The sequence below is a fragment of the Carlito syrichta genome, unplaced genomic scaffold, assembly GCF_000164805.1.
Source record: "Carlito syrichta isolate Samal-C Ts95f unplaced genomic scaffold, Tarsius_syrichta-2.0.1 Scaffold156294, whole genome shotgun sequence".
Classification (NCBI taxonomy): Eukaryota; Metazoa; Chordata; class Mammalia; order Primates; family Tarsiidae; genus Carlito; species Carlito syrichta.
This window is the reverse complement of record NW_007100390.1, coordinates 79,957-90,172: the sequence shown is the minus strand read 5'-3', so window position 1 is coordinate 90,172 and position 10,216 is coordinate 79,957. Positions and strand designations below refer to the sequence as shown.

At 57.7% G+C, this 10,216-nt stretch overlaps 1 protein-coding gene across 1 annotated transcript in view; it reads left to right on the top strand.

The window, feature by feature from the left end:
- The first annotated feature begins 5,696 nt into the window (after positions 1-5,696).
- Positions 5,697-10,216, top strand: part of MEF2D (myocyte enhancer factor 2D) — a 21,438-nt gene continuing 16,918 nt past the window's right edge. Inside the window, 1 exon segment of the mRNA XM_021709079.1 lies at positions 5,697-5,781. The gene's annotated coding sequence lies outside the window, so the exon portion shown is untranslated.

The window sequence follows — 10,216 nt, the reverse complement described above, 5'->3', positions numbered from 1 at the left end:
AAGATGATTAAAGGATTGGAGAGTCAGGATGGGGTTGAGGGGACCGGAGGCAGGGAGGCGAAGGGCACAGCAAGAACTCTGAAGAGAGGAGAGCTGACTGGAGCAGGAGGGGTTGAGGTTAGACCACAGATGGGCAGACAGAGCCCTGTCTGTGCAGTCAAGAGTATGGCTTGTGAGTCAAGGAGCCCTGGCTGACTTCCATCCCTGCCCTTCCCCCTCCCCATCCATCGGTCTGGTCTCTGTGGTCCTGGCCCCGCCTGCCTCTGCCCCTCACACTGACAGCGTGTCCCTGGGTAAGTCACTCTGCTGGGGCCCCAGCTTCCCAGATGCACAGGGGTTTCGCCTTTCGGTGACCAGAACACCTGGGTGTTTTGGTGGTTTGTGGCTGGTCTCTGTGGCCCTCGTGCTCACTCCGAGGTGCTGGGTCTGCACTGAAGCCCTCAGGCATTTGAGAGTGGACCCTTGGCCTGGGTGCTCCCCAAGGCCCTCCTCATCCGATTGTCCTGTAACCGAGACTGAGGCCACGAAGTCCCCTTCCTGAAAGCCAAGCCATGCTCTGGCCAGTCCTGGCTGGTACGGGGGGGGGGCTGCTGTCGTGGACTCTGCAAAGACCCTGCAGCGCAGGGACGGATGGGAGGCGGTTGTGCCTGCTGTCTGACTTCTCTCCGTTCTGCTGTAGGCTGGGAGGGAAGGACCTTGTCCGAAGCTCTGGTCTGTCGCTGGCCACACCCAGGCGGGACCATATTTACTCATTTAAACTTACCCTCCCGGGAGGCCCTGGGCTCCAGGCCTGGTCACTGACCTTGGCTCTGTGCCTCTGGCTGGTGCCCTGGCCACTCCCCTAGGAGCTGGGCTGACCAGGAAAGCATATGGACAGAGGTTTTTTTGCCCCCTGGACAAGGGAGCTTTACCCGTAGTGTGACCCCACGCGCCAATTTTCCAAGGAAGACTTTGCGATCCCTGGAGGTGGGAGGAAGGAAGCTTCCATTTGTTGTATCCATGGGTGCCAAGCTTTGTGCTGAACATGGTAACCTATGAAGACTATTTCTTTCTCCATGACTGGTTTTTCTAATTTGGAAACAGTCTCAGAGATTTAAGGGACTTATTCAAGCTTTCCCAGTTATGAGGTGTTTAGAGTTTTTGTCTTGAGGTTAAAGGAGAGATCCCGCCCTACAGGAGGAGCCCACAGAGACCTGAGAGGAGGAGGAGGAGGAGTTGAAGGAAGAGCAGATCTAGAATTCCTTGGCAGAGGGCAGAGTAAGAGTGTGGTGGCAGGTTGAGGGGACAGAGGGCTTTAATGTGACGGTTGTGGGAAAAAGCCCCCACAACAAGGGCCTGAGGGCAGGAACAGATGATGCTCAGACCTTCCTGGGCACCCACTGGCGTCCCCTTGCGCTGCTGCGTAGGATGGATGGGAAAAGAGGCTAGAATGAAAGGCTTGGACCCCAAGAGTCCAGGCTTGTCTGAAGGCAGAGATGAGGCCAGAGCCTCCCAGGCCTAGCGCTGGGGAATCTGCCCTGGAGGGAATGTTCCGCCCCCCCCCCACCCGGCACCTGTCTGGGGTGGGGGAAGCGCTGTGCTCAGCAGTCATCCTACCTTGGCCACTTACTTCTGGTGACCTTGGACAAGTCCCTGCCCATCTCCAAGCTGGTCTCCATACCTGTGGAAGGGAGATGGTGCCAGCTGCCTCACACGAAAGGACTGTGGGTTGGTGGAGGAGGTGAGGTGGGCACTTAAATGCGGTTGCATCCTTTCTTCTGTACCTCCGGCCCCAGTCTGGCCAGTACTTGCCTGCTAAGGCAGCTCCCGGAAATTGGGACGGGTCAGGAAGTGCCTTTGGTGTCCATAACGGGGACTGGGAAGCTGAGCCCAACCCTCCTGGTCCACTTTCTCCCTGTCTCAGATCCTGCCCCTCCATGTCTTCCGGTTCCTCCGGCTGCATGCTTACTGCTCCTGTGTGTCCTCGTCCTCAGCCCACCAGCAGATACCTGGGGTGGAGTGTTGGGAGAACAAAGAGTAAGAGAGAGCCCATTCCAAGCCTCAAGTGGAGACTCACGGTCAGGGGAGTGGGCTGGATGGAGGAGGAGGGTCTAGGCTCTTTTCCTGGGGTCTTCTCATCCAGTCGGATCAAGTCAGGGGGAGACAAGGGCTTGAGGGATGACCTTGAACTGTCCCCTCCAGAACACGCGTGTGTTATGTGTTTGGTGAGGAAGGATGGTAGGAGGTAGAGGAGGGGGAGCTGATCCTGAGGAGGGTGTGCCAGACCTTGTGTCACCTCTGTCTTTCATCCCCGAGCCCCTTTCCTCCAGCCCTGACAACTGCCAGCTTCTTTGCTGACTCCCCTTATGCATACCTCTTGGCAGGCCCCTGGGGCCCATACTGGCTGGATGGGGACAGGTGTCCTGGCCCAGCTGCTCCCTCTTGTCTCCTACACCTGTCAGTCTGGGGGTGGGGAGTTGGTAGGGGAGAGGAACCCCTGGGCCCCTTCACCTGTTTCCAGGGGTGGGGCCCTGATGTAAAGTATAGCAGAGGGATCAAGAGTAGACAACAGGCAGGACTTCCCCCTCTCAGGAAGGCTAGCTTCCGATCATAGGAATGGCAGGGAAAGCTTGGTAGGCAGAGGTCCTCGCTGGCAAAAATTGGAGGAGTCTTTGCACAGTGTCCCCATGAAAGAGTGAGAAAGCAGGTATTGGCGAGGGGCACAGATGTGGGGACATGTATGTGTGTAGCCTTGTGTGGGTACTACTCCCTACCCCCTTCCCTCTGGGCCCCCCCTCCATCTGGCTGGGCATCTTAGCCTCACCTGGCACCTTTCCTGAAAGCAGCAAGCTAATCCTGTAAGAGCTGCCTGGCTGGCCGTCTCAGCAGGCCCACACAGCCACGGTGCCCGCCCTCCCTCCCCTGCCAGGGGCTTAGAGGACTGTCCTTCGAGTTAGAAGGAGACCCAGCCATTGCCCCAAGCGGCCCCTTTAAATCCTTGGTGGCTTCCCGAGGTCATGATGTCTCTAGGAGGATTTGCTGTCCCTGATTGGATTGGCCTCTTTCGGGTCCCTGTCATAATTGTAGGTGAACCTTTCGTGTCCGACCCTCCACCTCCCTTGCCTCAGAGTCAGTGCTGTACAGCTGAGGGCCCTGACCTCAGCCTGCTCCCCGCTCTTTGCCTTCAAGTCTCAGCAGTTAGGGCTCAAACCCCCTTCATCTGTGTCAGCCAAGGCAGCCTTGCCTCTATTCTGTAGACAGAAGATAGGATCTTGCTGCTTTAAACAAGGGAACAAGCCACTGCCCTGGAAGGGAGTGCTCTTCTGAGACTGTCTGCTGCCTGCCTGGCTCCATTTTTTTTCTCTTCAATCTGTTCTTCCTTTGGCCAGGGGCCCATGCTCATCATTACCCCATGCCCTCATTTCCATGGGAAGTCCCTCCCCTGATCTAACCATCAGCCTACCCGCTGCAATGGCAGGTAGCCCAGACCCAACACTGGTGGCATTATGCTCATCCCAACGGCTCTTGGGCTGACCCGCCCCCCAAGGCCCCAGCTGCCACTTTCACTTCTGTCTCCAGAGACCCCAGAGGGAAGTTGGGTGGGGAGGTGGAAGGTGACACACTAACCGTCCCAACCGCCCCTACCTCTCCAGTCAAGGCTTCTGATGGCCAGGGGCCCCTGTCCACCACTCTTGTCTAGATGACCAAAATGGGCTTGGTACAGTGGAAGGCTTGGCTACAGTATGAGCAATGGTAGTTGATAGGAGGAAGGACTTCCCAGGATGGGAGACCACTGCCAGGCTTCCTTGTTTCAGGGGGCATGGTTGGAAGCATAGATTCTAGGACTGGACAAGTGGAGATCAGACCTCAAGGTGGGTAGGGGACTGGTAGTCTGCAGCTCCCTTTGGGTGGAGTGCAACCCAAGGGCTTCCATGCCTCCCCAGTGTGAGCAGCTGCCCATGCTTGGCTGGGTGGCTTCTGACAAAGCACGTTTAAGCGCCAGAGACTGCTTGAGTCTAGGGACGCAGCCCTGAGAAGTCCTCCCTGCAGTCTCACCTCTGTCCTGCCTACTGACCTGGGCCATTCTCTTTCATTCTCTGACAGGTGGGTTGTAGAAATGGGGACAGAAGAAGGGATCGCTCACCTCCCTCCCCCTGCTACTGCCCAGCCTGGCCCTGGGAGGGGACTGAGATTCTTCTTCTGGGCCCAGGAATCCTACCAATCCTTCTCCTTGCCGCGCTGACCTGTTCCTCGTGATTCCTCCTCCCCCCATGCCTGCCTGGACAGGGCAGAAGACCTGACTGAACCAAGAACTCTAGACTGTGTCACTGGGAATGTTTCTAAATTCAGGAATTTTTTCTAGAGGAGAAGGACAGAGACAGAGGCCTGAGATACCAAGAACCCCACCTGGGGGCTGTAAGTGCCCAGGGATTCTGGGTGGGGGTGCCCCAGGTCCTGGACTGGAAGTAGAGCCTGAAGGAATAAGGTCAGAGACACTGTGCAAATCTTCATGCAAATGAGTGAGTCACTGCTGCTGGGCCTGCTGGGTGAAGCATGAAGCCAAGTTTAGGCTTGGGTTCTAGAACTAGCCCCACCAGGGACCATGACAGTGACCTTGGGCTAGTCCCTGCTTAGTAACCAGAAGCAGGAGGCCCCAGCCCTAGTCTGGTGGACATTCGGGTGTGTGAGGGTGTTGGGCTGGCTGCACCTTGGCCAGGAGGGCCTTGTGGGCCCCACCTGGTACTTGCCCTGGATGACCATGAACCTGTCAACCCTTGACCAGCTGTTGGCTACGTTCAGAAGACACCTCTCCCCTGGCCAGCCCCACCCGCCCCTTGTCCAGTGTCTAGTGCCCATACTATCTTTCCTCTCCAGCTGGAGGGTAAGGGACCCAGCCGGGCTATCTCTTTGGGCACCTCTCCATGGAATCACATCAGTTCTGACCTCCCTTGCTGCTGGGCCTGGAGGGCACAGGAGCAGGATGTTTGGGTGGGAAGGGTACCAGGAACCTCATCCACTCCAGTTACCATAATGCTGGCTAGTGGAGTGAAGCCTGCAGGGGGCAGTGACTTCTTTGAGGTTACCCAGTGAGTTAGAGCCAGAGTGAGACCCGGAACCCAGGCATCCTGAGTCCCACCCAGAGGCCCCATATTCCCCTAAAGCTTTTCATGGCCCTGGCTCACCTACCTCTTTTCCGCTAGGATTCAATCTTCTGTGACCCTTAATTTTTTACTGAGATCAGCCTGGATAACTCTAGGAACTTGCGGGAGGAGGTTACCTGGGAGCCAGTCCAGAGGCCATAGGGGAAGGTTAGAGCTTCAGTGGGAGGTGGTGCACTCAGGGGAGCAAGCTCCTGCCTCCTACGGAACCAGACAGCCTCACAGCTGCTACAGGAAGGATGAGAGCTAGACTACAGGAAGGACAAACTGGTGTGGGGAAGAAGTGGAGGAGGCTCAGGAGACAGACCCTCACTGGAGAGCCACCTCCTGGGCAGGGAACAGGATGACCCCATCCCAGGAGATTTGCCAGGGAGAGGAGGGCGGGAAGCCTAGGGTGGGGCGGGGAGGGTTGTCTAGCGGAAGCTGGGGGGAGGGCTCCCAGCCCCGCTGGTCCGCTGGCTCCACACTGGGTGCCCTTCTTGGCTGGTCAGTTCCTGCCCCTTAGGCTGAGGCTAGAGTGCCTGGTCTCCCCCCCCCACATTCCTAGGGTGCCTGGGACCTGAGACCACCCCTGTCCCAGGCCCAGCTTTCCTGGACTGCCCCCCCACCCCAGGCCGACTGCCCGCCCCCAGGTCCCCTGTCGGTGAGTTAAAATTAGCTCAGTGCCCAGGCTAAAAATAGCCCCTGCCCAGCCCTGAGGCTGCTGGGCTGGGGGAGGGGAGTCCCTGAGGGAGGGGAAGGTGGTGGGAACCAGGGATTTGGAGAGTGAGCCTGCCAGATAGAACTTTGAAGGCTTGGTGCCGGGACCTTGCCTTTGAGACCAGACCGTAGAAGCACTCTGGGGTGAAAAAAGAGGCTGCCAGGGGAGAGGGCAGAGACAGAGAGGGCCTAGAAAGAATGAAGTATAAGAGGGAGACCAGAATGGGGCCCAGGGCAGTGGGGTGGGGAGCAGGCCCTGCAAGACAGAGTGTGATCATTGAGCTGTGTATGGGGTGGGGGCAGGGACGGTGTGAGGCCCTGGGCTCTGCTTGGCTCAGACTTCAGAGGGTAATGACCCCCACTTCCTCTGTGAAGGAAGGGCTCACTGCCGGAACCACAGGAAAATGCCCCGCAACCCTTTGCCTGGGTATTCCGGGGAGTCACTGGGGTTCCCCTCCTTCCCCTTCCCCAGAGCTCTCTCCATGAAGAGGTCCTGGGGCTGAGATTCGAGAGAATGACTAGGAAGGTTGTGAGCTGTGGGCTAGGGTGGTAACGGAGGCGGGACCCCGGACTGAGTTGGGCAGCCTGGTCCTCAGTGACTCTGGCCCTCCGAGGGCCTGCCTGTCCTGGGGAGGCTAGGCAGAGCCCAGGGCCAGAGTCAAGATGCTCCTTTCCAATGGAGTCTGGGCCCTGGCCTCTCCCTGCCCATGCCCTGGGTGGGACCTGCCCCTCCCTCGTCTGGCTCTTGGCTGGACTGCAAGTTCTCAGAGGGCAGGGGTGGTGTCCCGCTGAGTTACTGCCCTGAGCCAGGCTGGGAGTCTGAGTCCTGTGCGCAGTTTCCGAGCCACCCCCTTGGTGCCTACTCTCCGAAGCTTTGTCTCTGCGGCCCTGCCTCTCCCAGTCTCCTGGCCTTCTGCCTTTCCTGCCTTTCCCCACACACTGCCGGCTGACCTCACCACCCCTCTTTTTCTCTGTCTCCTTTCCAGTGTCTGTGTGTCTGTCCCCTCTGCTACCCTCCTCTGTGTCTGCCTCACCCACGCCTCCTCCCTCGTTAGCGAGCAGGCTGCTTGAGGCCGCCTGACTGTGGGGGTGACAGGTGGATTGGATTGTCACCCCCTCCCCCAGCGCCTGCTGCTTATTTCATGCCCTGCAGCCCAGCCACGGGGAAGGGGCGGGAGGAGGGATGACAGCTGTCTCCAGCGCCTCCTGCCTTCCCTTCCAGTCCTCAGCCTGCAGCCCCGAGCAGCCTGGGAGGAAAGGATGAAGGGCCTGCCTAATGAGAGCTCTCTTTCTCACCCTGTGGAGGAGCAGGTTGAAGCCCATTGCTCTGTGACATGAGCTGCTTACTCAGCCTCTCTGGGCATCTGCTCCGTTTTGACCTGGGCTGGTGTGGGAGCTCTGGAAGCAAATGCCCTGTAGTTTCTCCCAGCCTCTGAGCTACTGGGATGGGGGTGGATATGGGTGGAAGGGTATGGGGGAGAAGGAAAGGTAGGTATTCCCCTGCGGTTGGAGGCTGGCCATTGGAAAGGACGTCTGCAGCTCCCGGGAAGGACGGCCCTACTCAGCCGGCTGCAGCTGCAGTTCTAGGGCGGCTGCCCTGACCACCCCCCTCACCATCTCCCCACTGGCCCCAGGCTACCCTCACACAGGAACTGAGAATCATTCTGAAACCCGAGAATGGTTTGAATATTGCTCAGGTACCAAGAGGTGTTACACTGGGGGAGCAGGGGCTTATTTCTTCTCCCATGGCCCCTCCAAACCAGTCCCCTTTTAGGGTACATTTTGCATCTCATTTGTTTCTCATTTTCCTGTAACTACAACCCACAGGTTCCAGTGGGGTCTGTAGCCCAGCTTGGACAGTGGGCTGTCCCTGGGGTCCTTCCGGATCCCTTGCCATCTCCAGGTCCCCTTGGCTCTCCCTCCTTATCAGAGGCGTCATCGGACGGGCCTCCTGCCCTGCATCCTCCCTGCTTCCCTTCAGCTGCCCTTCTCCATCCATGATGGGTCTGTATCTGCCTCCCTGGGGTCAGCCCAGCTGTTCTCTTCTCCCCATCTTTGCCTCTGCCGCCTCTGTCTGCCCCACCCTACCACCCCAGATGTCTGCCCTGTCCTGGGAGTCTGATGAATCAGAATCAAGCAGCCAGAGCCCTCGAAGGGGTACTTTTGGTGACATAGGTGCTGCCAGCCCAAGGAGGCATAACTGTGACCAGCCTTCGGGAATGAGCAGGCCCCTGGGGCCGTCAGGAGAGGAAGGCCATCCCACCCAACCCCCTGCCCTGGGCTTCAACTACCAGGTAGGGTGGAGGAGGTTAGAGGAGAGGTAGCCAAGGGCCAGAGCATCCGAGAGGGCTTTCTAGAGGAGGAGGCTAGAGAGGAGAATGGGGCCAGGCTGGGGAGATGAGGCTCACATCTGGAGAACAGATGCCCAGGCCTCTGGCTCCTGGCAGTTGGTTAGGTAATTAGGCAGAGGGCTAATTAAGGAGGTCCAGGTGTTCATTAACATCCCCCTAATTGGGTAGGAGGGAAGATTGGACAGGATAGGCCTCCACACCTTGGCTAGGGTCAGTTTAGGGTCCTTTGTGCTCACCTAGGCCCCAGCAACCCCTTCTTCCAAGGTCAGGGTTGACTACATGTTCTTGCCCAGTCCTTTGGAAGACCCTGCAAAAATGTGGAATGAATAGCAGCAGGGAAAGAGGTTAGTATGAACTGAGCCTGTTTTGTAGAAAGGTTTGTGGTTAGATAGGAGGAAGGACTACCCATGGCAGGGGCATCTCTTTCTCTGGCAGTGTTGGCAAAGAGCTGAGAGCAGCAATGGGGAGAAGGCCCTGGGAAGTGTGGAAGTATAAAAAGTGCTCTGAGAGGTCTTGGTAGGGCGTGGGGATGGATGGGGCCTGGTTTCCTTAACGCTGCCTTCTCTTTATCAGAGGATGCTCTGTGAGTCTCGGTGGCTTCCCTGCCTTCTCAGCCCTGATCCCTCTTGCATCCCAGCTCCCCCAGCATGAGGCGGGGGTGGGGGGGGGCGGTGTAGGAGATCAGCCAGGGAGCTGGTTGCCAGGCGACAGTTGCCTAAGCAACCCCATCCTCTCCATCTCCATGTGCTCAGGGCTGCTCCTTAGAAGACTTTTAGAGTCTCACCCTCTGCACCAGCCAGCCCAAGGGTGGGAAGATTGAGGACTGGGATAACAGGGCGGTGGGAGGGAGGGTGGTGTCCAAATGGACAACCTTCGGGGCAGCTGGGAGAGGAAAGGTTCTAGCTCCATGGAGGATAGTGAGAGGAACTGGTATGCAGCAGGACTGACAGAGGTTAGACTGTAAGAAGGACTTCTCACAGGATCACAACAAGGAAATAATATTTTCTTCCTATCTGCAGACATCTCCTAACTCCTCCTTACAGGAGATAGAATAGTGAAGAAGGTAAATGTGATTCCTGCCCTCATGGAACTTTAGTCTCATAGGGGATCCGAGCATTCAATAGAAGCACAGAGTTATAATGATTTATAGTTGTGATGAGTGCTGGAAGGATTTTAAGAGTGACTTTGCTGAGGGTCATGAGAACAAAGAAGAGGTTCTCTTCCACCTTGGAGGAAGCGACCGTATTGGTCATAAGCAGATAGAGGTTACATCTCAGCAAGAACTTGCTTATGAACAAAAGGTGGTGAGTGGGAGAGGGTGAGATGAGAGAGAGCGGGAAGCAATGCAGGGATGCTGGCAGCCAGTGGAGCGCAGGGGGTGCCGCATCCACCAGTCCACACTGGGTTTCCAAGGCCAGGCCAGGAAATGCCAATTAAACAGCCAACTCTTCAGAGCCCCCTCCCCATGCCCTCTGTGCCCTCCAACTTCCCAGCCAAAGCCTGACCCACTGTAGCCCTAGAGAGTGCAGTCTGGATTGCACTGGGAAGCAGGGCGGGAAGGCCTTTGCAGGGAGAGTTGGGCAGAAATTGGGGCCGGGGCAAGGAGCAGGGTAGCTGGAGCTGGTTTGGGCCCAGGTGTCTGCTGGGCCACTCATGGGTGACCGGGCTGGTGTTGGTGTTGTCCCAGGGTGGCTGGGGGGTCAGGGACAGTAGGAGGCCCGGGGCTCATGGGGCACCTTGATGGCAAGGAGGAGAAGAAGAGGGTGGGAGGAGCAAGAGGGATGCAGGGGCTTTGAGGGGTGGGAGCTGTGCTGTCTTCTGTAGATGCCTGGGAAGAGCAGCACTTTCCAGCTGGGCTGGGCGAGCCTGAGGGACAGTCCTGGCAGTGGGAGCTGGGGAGCGGTATTCCTGGCTTGTCCCAGTCCGTGGATTCTGCATCTTCCCTTTCCATGTTCTCTCCATGGCCAAGATGCCAAGGCTGCACTTTGGCATCTAATGTGGTACCTTAGGGGCTCCGGGGAAGCTCAG